At 41.1% G+C, this 13,715-nt stretch overlaps 1 protein-coding gene across 13 annotated transcripts in view; it reads left to right on the forward strand.

The window, feature by feature from the left end:
- The window catches only part of Marchf8 (membrane associated ring-CH-type finger 8), a 117,130-nt gene that overhangs the window by 50,639 nt on the left and 52,776 nt on the right, over window positions 1-13,715 (forward strand). The gene's annotated exons all lie outside the window — the stretch shown is intronic.

A 13,715-nucleotide genomic window follows, 5' to 3' on the forward strand; every position in this document is an offset into this window, starting at 1 on the left:
CCCAAGGTGACTTTAAACACAATTTTCTATAGCATGCATGAGCGTATATATGGAACTCTGTGGATTGTTAGTGACTTGTACATTGTTATACTATCTATGGATGAAGACGGGTCTCACTTCAGCGGCCTTAGAACTGCTGGGAATACTTTGTAATCTATAAAGGATTTTCTTGCTATCACTTATGCGTAGATAAACTATTCTTTAAGTGGACTGCTGCATTTAGGTTGGTTTTATTTTCTGAGACAGGGTCTCAGTATGTAGCTCTGGCTATCTTGGGACTCTGTAGGCCAAAGTGGTCTCATAGAGATCTACCTGCTTCTGCTCCTGAGTGTTGGGATTAAGGCCAGGAGCCACCATGGGGCTTTTTAGGTTTTTATAGACAGGAGCCCATTACTTTTCAGCCTTTAGTCTCCTTTTGGAAACCTGAGTTGCTTCATTAAAAAAATTTTTTTTTAGGGGTTGGGGATTTAGCTCAGTGGTAGAGCGCTTGCCTAGGAAGCGCAAGGCCCTGGGTTCGGTCCCCAGCTCCGAAAAAAAAGAAAAAAAAGAAAAAAAAAACCTTCAAAAATTTTTTTTTGTCTTAATTGTCTTAGAGAATACATTCTTATTTTTCACATCTTATGGTTAGTAATATCTTGCTTCAAGACTTATTTTAAAGCAACTTTGTATACACTAAGTTTTAATATAAAATTACTGTTCTGTAAAAGTCTTAAAGTTTATGGCTGGTCTCCAAATCAGTGTTTGACAGTCATTATAAGTCCCTTTCCATTTTAGAGCAGTATTCCATTCTTCAGTCTTAAGGTCAGGAGTCTAGCGCACACTGTAAGTAATAGCATCTTTTTCCAAATTAAGGAGATTAGGAGGCAGTGAATCACAAAAGTTCAATTGCTGTATCCTGTGCTAAACATTACCACTATCTTTATTATGACTGAAAAAAAAAATGCCTCTTGTGTTACCAACACTGCCACTTAAAAACTGTTGGCGCTGGAAAACCCCACCCACCTTCTGCTGAGACAGGTTTCAGTGTTCACTCTATTGTCCTCTATCCGCCCAAAGGGTGAAGCGGAGCTGGGACAAATAGGTTCCATGGTTCTTGGTCCCCCTGGGAAAGCTGGAGGTATTAGAGCTTTTAGAAGAAAAGCGAGAAGGTTTGGGCAGCAGTGAAGGTGGCAATGATAGCCCCAGCTGTGGGGTGGGAGGTGGGGTGGGGGTTGGTAACCACAGCCAGGCAGGTCCAAGATCCCATGATGAGAGAGAGAACTCTTCCCTAAGAGTTACACTTCAGTAAAAATAGCCACTCACATATGATCACATATGATCACATATGATCCTAGTGGAATAATGTGTGTGCTTTATTCCACATGGATAGGGACTATATAAACGTTGCAGAGTAGGGCGGGACCTAGGGTTAGATGTTTCCTATGCTAGTTTGTGATGTTAGTGATGCTCTCTTTGAATGGGAAGGACTCCAGGTGTTTTCCCTACCTGACTGTCACGGTCCTCTCAGTGGGGTGTCATTGTTCCCAGAGCAGGTAGAGATAGGCAGGGAATGACGACACTCCTCTCATTTTCAGTTCTGAGATTCACAGGATCTAAGTTCACTCAGCCTTACCAGTTCTTCTGTCTTGTGGCACAGTTCATCTGCCTCACACTGTCTCCCAGGCTGGTCCCAAACTCCATGCTCTTCCTTTGTTCATCCGAGTGTTAAGATTCCAGATGCATGCTGCTGCTTCTGCTGTACTCTTCACTTTTGCCAAGGTTAGACAAGCTAAGTGGATGGTGCATGATCTGCCACTCTGTCCTCTCGCCTCATGTGTGATCAAACTCCGAGTATAAATGGGTACCTTTCAGTAGAGGACCACATCACCTGGCACCCAATCTGTAAGATTATCCAGAAAATACATTTTCACTTTCTACCCTTAAAGAACTGGTCCACATCTTTGCATTCGTGAAAGCGTAATAAAAATGTGACCCATAGTTGGTTTGTGTTTAGACAACTACATAGAAAGCAAAAGACATTTTTCATACTTTTAAGGAATTCTAATTCTCACTGTTGATCTCTGCATCTTCCTTTTGAGATCAACAGAGGGATTTTATCATGAAGCATCAAATTGACAGTTATCTAAACAAATTTCAGTTTGCTCTGAGAGTATATAAATGGAGAAGATTTTAATACAAGGAGGTAGATGCTTTATCTACACTTCATATACATTATGTAATTACCTAGTTTATATTCATCTGTACTCAGGGTCTGGAACAAGAGCCTCACGTTGATGAAGGGACAGCAGTTTTCTGAAGCATATTCATTAAACTTTGACCTCTTAACGGTTGCTACTTTAGTATACTAGATAAACAATGAGAGCCTACAGGAAGAACTTGCAGAAAATCTGAGCTTTAATATTCCAGACCTTGCTTCCACCTTATGCTGGGCCTGCCTGCTTGGTATCTTCAGGGCAGCCTGTTCTCAGAGCCTCCTCAGGTGCTGTCCACTCCTTCCTTCCCTCCCTTCTCCTTCTCCTTCCCTCTCCCCCTCCTTTTCTGCTTCTTTTTTTTCTTTCTTTCTTTTCCCACTTCTGTTTTTGCCCATCTCCTCACATTTTTCCCACTTTAGTCTCCAAAGTTCAGGGTAACAACATGCACTAGTGGCCTACCTACTTCTTTCAGATGAGTGTGTGTGTGCGTGTGTGTGTGTGCGTGTGTGTGTGTGTGTGTGTGTGTGTGTGTATGCGTGTGTGTGTGTCTTGTGCATGCATATTTAAACTATTAAGGATCCAAGGTCTCTCATCAACACAGTTTCTAGCTTTCTCTTATTAGCAACTCCACTGTTTACTTCTAGGAACTGTTGTTTTATTTTGTAGAATAAAAATTGCTTCTTTACAAGTTTGCATGTCAGTATTCAGCCTACCGTTTCTCTAGTTCTTGGCTTCTTTATAGAGGCCTAATTAAATAAAGAGATGTTTTAGGGTGTTTACTGTGAGTTGCTTCTCTGTTCCCAGATATAAGGACTTGGGGCTTTACTATATTTACAAATGCATAAGCTTTGGCTTGTTTTCTGACTAGGTCATAACTTAATATCCCATTTATTTTAATCTAAGTTTTGCCATGTGGCTGGTTACCTCTGCTCAGGTTTCATGTACCTGTCTCCTTCATGCTCCAGGACTTGCCTTCATGGAGCCAATGGCTTCTTGGCCCAATCCCAGAATCCTTTATGCCCACCAGATGTCCCACCCGCTATCCTACCCTTTCCCGTAGGCTGTAGGTTTTTATTGACAGGTGAAGTATCCGTAAACCACATGCGATTCTTTCTACATAGAGATGAATATGCACCTTTGAAATACGAAGTTAAATCACTGTCAGGCTACTACCTCGGTCATCATTTGTGCGGCTCTTTCTTGTGAGAGAATCTCAGGGCATTAATGTTTGCCTCAGCTGATTCTATTGCTGTAACAGAATACCTGAGACTGAGTAAGTTCGAACAAGACTTCTAGTTCTGTAGGCTGGTCAGCTTCTGGTAAGGACCTCTTCATGTCCCATGCATGACAGAAGACAGGAGGATATGAAAAAGGAGAAGGGAGTACAGAGTGGGTGGAGTCTCTAAGGAGGCATCCTATACTAACCAAAACGCTTTCCTGGAAACCATGCTCCCCCTTTTATGATGGCAGATCCTTCATAACCAAGTACTTCCTAAAGGCCTACTACCATTGGGGACAAGGGGACCAACCATATTCATAGTAACATTCTCACATCTGGAAATAGGGATGTATTTTCTTGTGGTGTTTGTGGGGCCATCTGTGTAACATCTTTCAAATCTGCCTCCCAGAATGCTCATCCTGTTTGGTAGTCACAGCTAACTAGCATAGCACAGCTATGGGGATCCTCCTAGTTTGCTCAGCCATATATAGGAAATTGGAGCCTTCTTGTCACTCATGAACCAGAGATGATTCCTTCCTTACTAACTGCCATTTCCAGCTCATTGTTGAGTGTGGAGATAATGTCTGATGGCTTCCCTGGAGATAGAAAAGGTGGGGAGGGTGCTGTTACCAAACGGTAAATTCAGCTTTGCCAAGTTCAAGCTGCTTTGCCTTGTTCACATGCTTGGGTCTTAAAGTAATGGCTGTTTACTTCTTTAGAGCTGAACTCTGGGCATTGGTTTGGGGAGGAGATTTTTTAGAGTTCACATTATCTAGATAAAACAGGCAGAATATACTGGAAGAGAAGCATTTGCTGTTGGCTTCATGTGTGGCAAATAAATTGAGTGACGGTTATAGAGTTCGTTAGCCCGGTGTCACTGATGAGTATGACTTGTTGGCTGTTGCAACTCGTCTGTAGCTGTTGAGTGCAGTGGTGGTGACTTCAGATATGTTTTCAGTAATGTTGAAAATTGAAAATTATCTAAATTTGTTTTTTCATGCAGAGATTTCACAAAATAACACTGTAGGATGCTATTATAGTATTGTAAATGAAATTAGTGCCTTTGAATACTACCTGATTACAACAAGACAACTTCCTTATATCATATAAGAATAAACAGATCCCCACCCCCAAAGTTTTGGAAACCTGAGTTTGAGTATTTCCCATGTTTCTTCTAAAATCATTTCTTGCAGATGAATACAAATACACCCTACACATTTGTTTGCTCATTTGTATCTGTAGCAGCAGTGTATTGTGCCTGTGAAGGAGCCATTCCCGCAGAAAACCGGGGACAGTACATTGTGATAGCTGTCTCAGTGCATCACAGCCTGGCCATTGCCTGCTATGAGTCTTTCTTGGGTTCTAGAGTCTCTTAGCTATTGTTCCCAAGACCCCACCTCTCATAATCCCTCTACCTCCCCCTGTGCAGTGTGTTCTGACTGTCACCATAGTTTTCTTCTGGGGCTTCTTAGACATTTTTAATTTTTTTAATTAATTTTCTGTCCTTATAATGTATTTTCCCTTTTATGTTTGTGAATATAGAATTATAACCTAATTAGCTCTAGCTTCTTGTTTAATTATTAATTTTTTTCCCCTTTCCCCCTCTGATAATTTTCTTGTGTGTTTGGAGCATGGAGAATGCTACTGCTAAGGGTCTAAGTTACTGTAGCATATGCTTGCTTTGTGCTCACTCTGCCTGCTTGTTCTTAGTATTGGGCCATGTAGACAACATAATCTTCATGTGAGCACTAAGGACACAGACTCTCAGTCTTCTCTTCTTTTTATAGACAAGCCTTAGGAAGCAGCTTGCTTGTTCTCTGTACTAGTTGGTGTAGGTTGAAGTCACATGTACTCTTCACAGTCATACTCTTTGCTGGCTACTTAGGCCAGCCTCTGTGCCTCTAAGGACCTGGCCTACCTCTACTATCGTGGACTTGGTATGTTGCTAAATTGTCCTGTGTGGTTTACACTCACTATGAAGTCGCCTTTGGAAATGGGATTCCCTATCCCATCACTTCAAACTGAAGAATGTTAGCCTCAAAAGCGACAACATTCCCTGTCAAGAGAGGAGCTGCTCCTCTTCCCCCAACTCCATGCTGGGGAGAGAGGGGATGACTAGAATGGAAACCATTTCTGACCGAGGTGCTCTTGTTTGTCCCGTGATATAAATGCCTGCAGTGGGGAAACCCAAAGCTCAGCAGTCGGAAGCTCATCCCAGACCTCAGTCAGGAGCTCCTGCTCTCCACGCTGACTTCCCCAGCTGATTTCTGCAGGTCTGTAAGCCCAGCTTGAAATGCTAACTTTTATTGCTCTCTCTGTCCAGCTGTTTGAGTTGCCTGTGTTGGATGTTGGATGTTGCAAGCTCCTGATACGATGGTGTTTTGTTCTCTGCTGCCCTGTCTGCTGCTTGTGATTTCATCTATTTTTGGTGACTAGAACCTAATAAGCTTACTTGCTCAAAACCAAAAGTACTGCTGCCATAGATCATTTTCTAGATTATACACAACAGTTTGGCATAGTTAGAAGAACTTAGTTTCACTGGAATTCAAAGGGTGAAGATAGGAAATAGACAAGGCCGGAGTGGCCACGTGGAGGCTGTAAGCACTGCGAGGCCAGTACTGGGGTCAGTGAGGCGAGCCCTGGCTCAAGGCCACGTGAAAGGCAGTCACCCCATCTTCGTGATGAGAAAGTTGCTGGGGTCAAGAAAAACTAATCGATTTCATGAAGATGGATGAGAGGTGGGTGGGGCAGGGCTGGGTGTGGTCAGGAATAGATGACCTCCAGACTAGACAGCAGGGTCACATGCACTGTCACAGAGACAGGAAGGATGACAAGGATGACTGTGGACGTGGGAGGTCCACCGTAATTGGCTGGTTCAGCTGTGGAAACCCAGAATTGAGTTGTGTTCGAATCCTTAGAGAAGTCCAAGTCAAGGGAGTTTTGCTATAATCCCAGCACTCAGGAGACTGAGGCAGGAAAAGCTTCTGTTCCAGGCCAGCTAGGCTGTATAGTGTATAGTGTGACTGTCACAGTGATAGATATTTTAGAATACAAAAAGCCCGAGGAGTAGACGAAATTACCCCCAAGTTGAATAATCTGAGAAAAAGAATGGTATGTGAAGGGCACCAAAGTGGTTACTGAGTCACTGAGAATACTTCTTATCTTACAGCACGGTCCTTGTCCTCTTGAGGCTTGCTACAATTTGGATTACTTTATTCCACTGTTCTATCCTTGTCTTTTAATTCTTTTTTTATTGGATTATTTTTTATTTACATTTCAAATGTTATCCACTTTCCTGGTTTCCCGTACATAAACCCCCTATCTCATACCCCCTCCTCTTTCTTCTCTGAGGGTGTTCCCACACCAATCTACCACCCCTTCCCACCTCCCCACCTGACATTCCCCTACACTGGGGGGAACCAGCTTTGGAAGGACCAAGGGCTTCTCCTCCCATTGGTGCCCAACAAGGCCATCTTCTGTTATATATGCAGCTGGAGCCATGGGTCTGTCCATGTGTACTCTTTGGATGGTGGTTTCGTCTCTGGGAGCTCTGGTGGTTGGTATTGTTGTTATTATGATGTTGTAAACACCTTCAGCTCCTTCAGTCCTTTCTCTAACTCCTCCTATGGTGACCCCTTTCTCAGTTCAATGGTTGCTGCAAGCATCCATCTTTGTATTTGTCAGGCTCTGGCAGAGCCTCTCAGGAGACAGTTGTATCAGGTTCCTGTCAGCATGTGCTTCTTGCTATCAGCATTATTGTCTGGGTTTGGTGGCTGTGTGTATATGAGCTAGCTCCCCAGGAGGGGCAGTCTCTGGATGGCCTTTCCTTCAGTCTGTGCTCCAAACATTGTCTCTTTATTTCCTCCTATTAATATTTTTCTTCCCTCTTCTAAGACTGAAGCATCCACACTTTGGCCGTCCTTTTTCTTGAGCTTCACATGTGGTCTGTGGATTGTATCTTTGGTAATTTGAGCTTTTGGACTAATATCCACTTATCAATGAGTGCATACCATGTGTGTTTTTCTGTGATTGGGTTACCTCACTCAGGATGATATTTTCCAGTTCCATCCATTTGCCTATAAATTTCATGAAGTCATTGTTTTTGATAACTGAGTAGTACTCCATTGTGTAGATGTACCACATTTTCTGTATCCATTCCTCTGTTGGGAGGACATCTGGGTTCTTTCCAGCTTCTGGCTATTATAAATAAGGCTGCTATGAACATAGTAGAGCATGTATCTTTGCTATATGTTGGAGCATCTTTTGGGTATATGCCCAGGAGTGGTATAGTTGGGTCCTCAGGTAGTATCATGTCCATTTTTTTCTGAAGAACTGCCAGACTGATTTCCAGAAAGGTTGTACCAGCTTGAAATCCCACCAAAAATGGAGGAGTGTTCCTTTTTCTCCACATACTCACCCTCATCTGTTGTTACTTGAGTTTTTGATCTTAACCATTCTGACTGGTGGGAGGTGGAATCTCAGGGTTGTTTTGATTTGCATTTCCCTTATGACTAAAGATACTGAACATTTCTTTAGGTGCTTCTCAGCCATTTGATCTTCCTCAGTTGGAAATTCTTTGTTTAGCTCTGAACCCCATTTTTAATAGGCTTATTTGATTCTGTGGGGTCTTAACTTCTTGAGTTCTTTGTATATATTGGACATTAGCTCTCTATAGGATGTAGGATTGGTAAATATCTTTTCCCAATCTGTTGGTGTCCCTTTTGTCCTAATGACAGTGTCCTTTGCCTTATAGAAGCTTTGCAATTTTATGAAGTCCCATTTGTCGATTCTTGACCTTAGAGCATAAGCTATTGGTGTTCTGTTCCGGAAAATTTCCCCAGTGTCCATGTATTCGAGGCTCTTCCCTACTTTTTCTTCTATTAGTTTGAGCGTATCTGGTTTTATGTGGAGATCCTCGATCCACTTGGACTTGAGCTTTGTACAGGGCACTAGGAATGGATCAATTTGTATTCTTCTACATGCTGACCTCCAGTTAAACCAGCACCAGTTGTTGTAAATGCTATCTTTTTTTCCACTGGATGGTTTTGGCTCCTTTGTCAAAGATCAAGTGACCATAGGTGTGTGGGTTCATTTCTGAGTCTTCAATTCTATTCCATTGATCTACCTGCCTGTCTCTGTACCGATACCATACAGTTTTTATCATTGTTGCTCTGTACAACTGCTTGAGGTCAGGGCTGGTGATTCACCAAGAATTTCTTTTATTGTGGAGTATAGTTTTCGCTATTTTGGTTTTTTTGTTATTCCAGATGAATTTTAAAATTGCACTTTCTAATTCTATGAAGAATTGAGTTGAAATTTGATGGGGATGGATTGAATCTTTAAATTGCTTTCAGCAACATGGCCATTTTTACAATTTAATCCTGCCAATCCATGAGCATGGGAGATCTTTCCATCTTCTGAGATCTTCATTTTTTTTTTCTTCATAGACTTGAAGTTCTTGTCATACAGATCTTTCACTTGCTTGGTTAGAGTCACCGAGTTATTTGTGACTATTGTGAAGGGTGTCATTTCCCTAATTTCTTTCTCAGCCTGTTTATCCTTTGACTAGAGGAAGGCTACTGATTTGTTTGAGTTAATTTTATACCCTGACACTTTGTTGAAGTTGTTTATCAGCCATAGGAGTTCTCTGGGAAGTTTTGGGGTCACTGAATTATATTATCATATTATCTGTAAATAGTGATTTTTTTTTTTACTTCTTCCTTTGCAAATTGTATCCCTTTGACCTGCTTTTGTTATTTGATTACGCCAGATAGTACTTGGTGTACTATATTGAATAAGTAGGGAGAGAGTGGGCAGCCTCGTCTAGTACCTGATTTTAGTGGAATTTCTTATGTTTCCCTCCATTTAGTTTGATGTTGGCTACTGGTTTCCTGTATATTGCTTTTACTATGTTTATGTATGGGCCTTGAACTTTTGACCTTTCCAAGACTTTTAACATGAAAGGGTATTGAATTTTGTCAAATGCTTTCTTAGCACCTAATGAGATTTTTTTCTTTGAATTTGGTTATATAGTGGATTACATTGATGGATTTCCGTATATTGAACCATCATCCTTGCATCCCTGGCATGAAGCCTATTTGATCATGATAGATGATTATGTTCTTGGATTGAGTTTGTGAGAATTTTATTGAGGATATATGCATTGATATTCATAAAGGAAATTGGGTCTGAAATTCTCTTTCTTTGTTGTGTCTTTGTGTGGTTTAGGTATAAGCATAATTGTGGCTTCATAGAACAAATTGGGTGATATTCCATCTGTTTCTCTTTTGTGGAATAGTTTGAAGAATATTGGTGTTAGGTCTTTTTGAAGGGCTGGTATAGTTCTGCACTAATCCTGTCTGGTTCTGGACTTTTTTTTTTTGGGAGGGGGGGAGACTTTTAATGACTTCTTCTGTTTCTTTAGGAGTTATGGGGCTGTTGAGATGGTTTATCTGACCTTGGTTTAACTTTGGTACCTGGTATCTGTCTAGAAAATTGTTCATTTCCTCCAGATTTTCCAGTTTTGTTGAGTATAGGTTTTTTGTAGTAAGATCTGATAATTTTTTTAATTTCCTCAGATTCTGTTCTTATGTCTCCCTCTTCATTTCTGATTAAGTTAATTTGCATACTCTCTCTTTGTCCTCTGGTTAGTCTGGCTAAAGGTTTATCTATCTTTTTTTTTTTTTCAAAGAACCAGCTCCTGGTTTTTTTTTTAAATATTTATTTATTTAATGAATATGAGCAAATTGTAGCTGTCTTCAGACACACCAGACCCCATTACAGATGGTTGTAAGCTACCATATGGTTGCTGGGAATTGAACTCAGGACCTCTGGAAGAGCAGTCAGTGCTCTTAACCACTGAGCCATCTCTCCAGCCTGGTTTTATTGATTCTTTGTACAGTTCTTTTGGTTGATATCAGCCCTGAGTTTGATTATTTCCTGCCTTCTACCTCACTTGGGTGTATTTTCTTCTTTCTGTTCTAGAGATTTCAGGCGTGATGTCAAGCTGCTAGTGTATGCTTTCTGCAATTCCTTTTTTGAGTCACTCATAGCTATGAGTTTTCCTCTTAGCACAGCTTTCATTGTGTCCCATAAGTTTGGGTATGTTGTGCCTTCATTTTCATTAAATTCTAAAAAGTCTTTAATTTCTTTCTTATTTCTTCCTTGACCAAATTATCGAGTAGAGTGTTGTTCAGTTTTCATATGTATGTGGGCTTTCTGTTGTTTTTGTTGTTCTGGAAGACCAGCCTTAGTCTATAGTGATCTAATAGGACGCATGAGATTATTTCAGTCTTCTTGTATCTGTTGAGGCCTGTTTTGTGACCAATTATATGGTCACTTTTGGAGAAGATACCACGAAGCGCTAAGAAGGTATATTCGTTTGTTTTAGGATGAAATGTTCTATGAATATACGTTATATCTATTTGGTTCATAACTTCTGTTAGTTTCTCTGGCTCTGTTTAGTTTGTTTCCATGATCTGTCCATTGATGAGATTGGGATTTTGAAGTTTCCAACTATTACTGTGTGAGGTGCAGTGTGTGCTTTGAGCTTTAGTAAAGTTTCTTTTATGAATGTAGGTGACCTTGCATTTGGAGCATAGATATTCAGGATTGAGAGTTCATCTTGGTGTATTTTTCCTTTGATGGATATGAAGTGTCCTTCCTCATCTTTTTTGATAACATTTGTTGACAGTCGATTTTATTCAATATTAGAATGGCTACTCCAGCTTGTTTTTTGGGATCATTTGCTTGGAAAGTTGTTTTCCAGCCCTTTACTCTGAGGTAGTGTCTGTCTTTGTCACTGAGGTGTGTTTCCTGTCTGTATCAAAATGCTGTGTCCTTTTTCTCTATCCAGTCTGTTAATGTTTTTTTTTTTTAAATTAGGGAATTGAGTCCATTGTTGTTGAGAGTTATTAGGGACCAATGATTGTTGTTTCCTGTTATTTTTGTTGTTAGAGTTGGAATCATGTATGTGTGGCTATCTTTTGATTTCTTTGCCGTGAGATTACTTTCTTGCTTTTTTTAGGGTGTAGTTTCTCTCCTTGTGTTGGAGTTTCATCTATTATCTGTTGTCGGGCTGGATTTGTGGAAAGATACTGTGTAAACTTGTTTTTTTTTTTTTTTCATGGAATAGCTTGGTTTCTCCATCTATGTTAATTGAGAGTTTTGCTGGATATGGTAGCCTGGTCTGTCATTTGTGTTCTCTTAGGGTCTGTATGACATCTGTCCAGGATCTTCTGGCTTTCATAGTCTCTGGTGAGAAGTCTGGTGTAATTCTGATAGGTCTGCCTTTATATGTCACTTCGCATTTTTTCCTTATTGCTTTTAATATTCTTTCTTTGTTTTGTGCATTTGGTGTTTTGATTATTATGTGATGGGAGGAATTTCTTTTCTAGTCCAATCTATTTGGAATTTTGTAGGCTTCCTGCAGGCATTTCTTTCTTTAGTTTAGGGAAGTTTTCTTGAATAATTTTGTTGAAGATATTTACTGCCCTGTTTAAGGGAATCTTCACTCTCTTCTATACCTATTATCCTTAGGTTTGATCTTCTCATTGTGTCCTGGGTATTTTGGGTTAGGAGCTTTTTCTGCTTTACATTTTCTTTTATGACTGTGTCAATGTTTTCTGTGGTATCTTTTGCCCCTGAGATTCTCTCTTCTATCTCTTTTTTTCTGTTGGTGATGCTTGCATCTATGACTCCTGATCATTTTCCTAGGTTTTCTATATCTTTGTGATTTCTTTATTGTTTCTATTTCTATTTTTAGATCCTGGATGATTTTATTCAACTCCTTCACCTGTTTCAGTGTGTTTTCCTGTAATTCTTTAAGGGATAGTTGTGTTTTCTCTTTAAGGCCTTTTACCTGTTTACATGTGTTGTCTTGTATTTCTTTAAGGGAGTTATTTATATCCTTCTTAATGACCTCTAACATCATCATGAGTTGTGATTTTAAACCAAAATCTTGTTTTTCTCTTGTTTTGGGGGCATTCAGGGCTTGCTGTGGTGCGGGAACTGGATTCTGGTGATACCAAGTGGCCTTAGTTTCTACTGTTTAGGTTATTGTCCTTGCCTCTGACCATTTGCTTATTTCTGGTGTTGCTGGTCTTGCTGTCTCTGACAGTGGCTTGACCCTCTTGTAACCCTGTGTGTCAGCACTCCTGGAGACTGGCTTTCTCCCAGTGGGATCAGTTCTGGGCACAGGAGGAAACCGGAAGCATCCTGTCCCAGATTATGCCTTAGTTCCTGTTTTCAGAGGGCTCTAGGCAGGTTCCTCTCCAGCCAGGAATGTGAGCAGAAGTGGTGGTCTCACCTGTGCTCTCAGGATTGTCAGCACTTCTGAGAGCCCCAGTCTCTCCCCAAGGGATCTGGATATAGAGAGCTGTGTCACAGGTGCAGGTAGAAACCAGAAGGACCCTGTTCCACACTGCTCCTCAGTTCCTATGTCCTGAGTGCTCCAGATGGGTCTCTCGAAGCAGAATTGGTGATCTTACCTCTGCTGTCTGTGTGCCATTGCTCCTGGTGACAAGCTTTCAGCTCTGGGTGCAGGCGGAACCTGGAAGGATCTTGTCCCAGACTGCTAGGTTTCTGTGTCCAGAGGGCTCCAGGTGGGTTCCTCTTGGGCCAGGAATGTGAACAGAAGTGAAGGTCTCCCCTGTACTCTCGGGATTGTCCACACTTCTGAGGGTCCCACTCTCCCCCCATAGGATCTGGGTACAGAGAGCTGTGGCACTGGGTCCACTCCAGGCATAGACGGAAACCGAAAGCTATCCTTTCGTTTCAGTAGGGGATAAAATATGTTTTTAATTCATGTTCCTCTTTCTGAGTTTGGGAATTTCCCGTTTTTAGCCAGTGGAATTTAGTTTGTCCCATTTCAGAAGCCTTTCTTAAATCAGGGCAACTACTACAGTTGGAGTCACCATACCTCTGAGGTGTGGTGAGAAGAGCTAGTGGTGGTGTGGGATAAGTTGTACAAGGTGGTCCCTCAGTTAGGTTTCTGCAGGAGATGCCTGGCATATGCTGAGTCCATCACTTATCTATTAGCCCCAGGAAGGATTATTTTTTAGAGAAATCCTTAGTCTGCACTTGGGCAAGATTTAAAGTCTTCCTAGAGTGATTCTGTCTCTAGGAATCTTATTTTCAGTGTGTAGAGATACTGCAGAAGAACAGAAGATAATAGCTGAGAAAGAGGCAATAGAGAAAAGAAAGTAACAGTTTAATAATTTGAAACGTGAGGAATAGAGACTCAGTTGTTATCATCTTCTACTGGAAGACTGTTTCATCACTTACAGTTAGTATTCCCCAGCAGT

Source organism: Rattus norvegicus, chromosome 4 (assembly GCF_036323735.1).
Source record: "Rattus norvegicus strain BN/NHsdMcwi chromosome 4, GRCr8, whole genome shotgun sequence".
In the NCBI taxonomy this organism is placed as follows: Eukaryota; Metazoa; Chordata; class Mammalia; order Rodentia; family Muridae; genus Rattus; species Rattus norvegicus.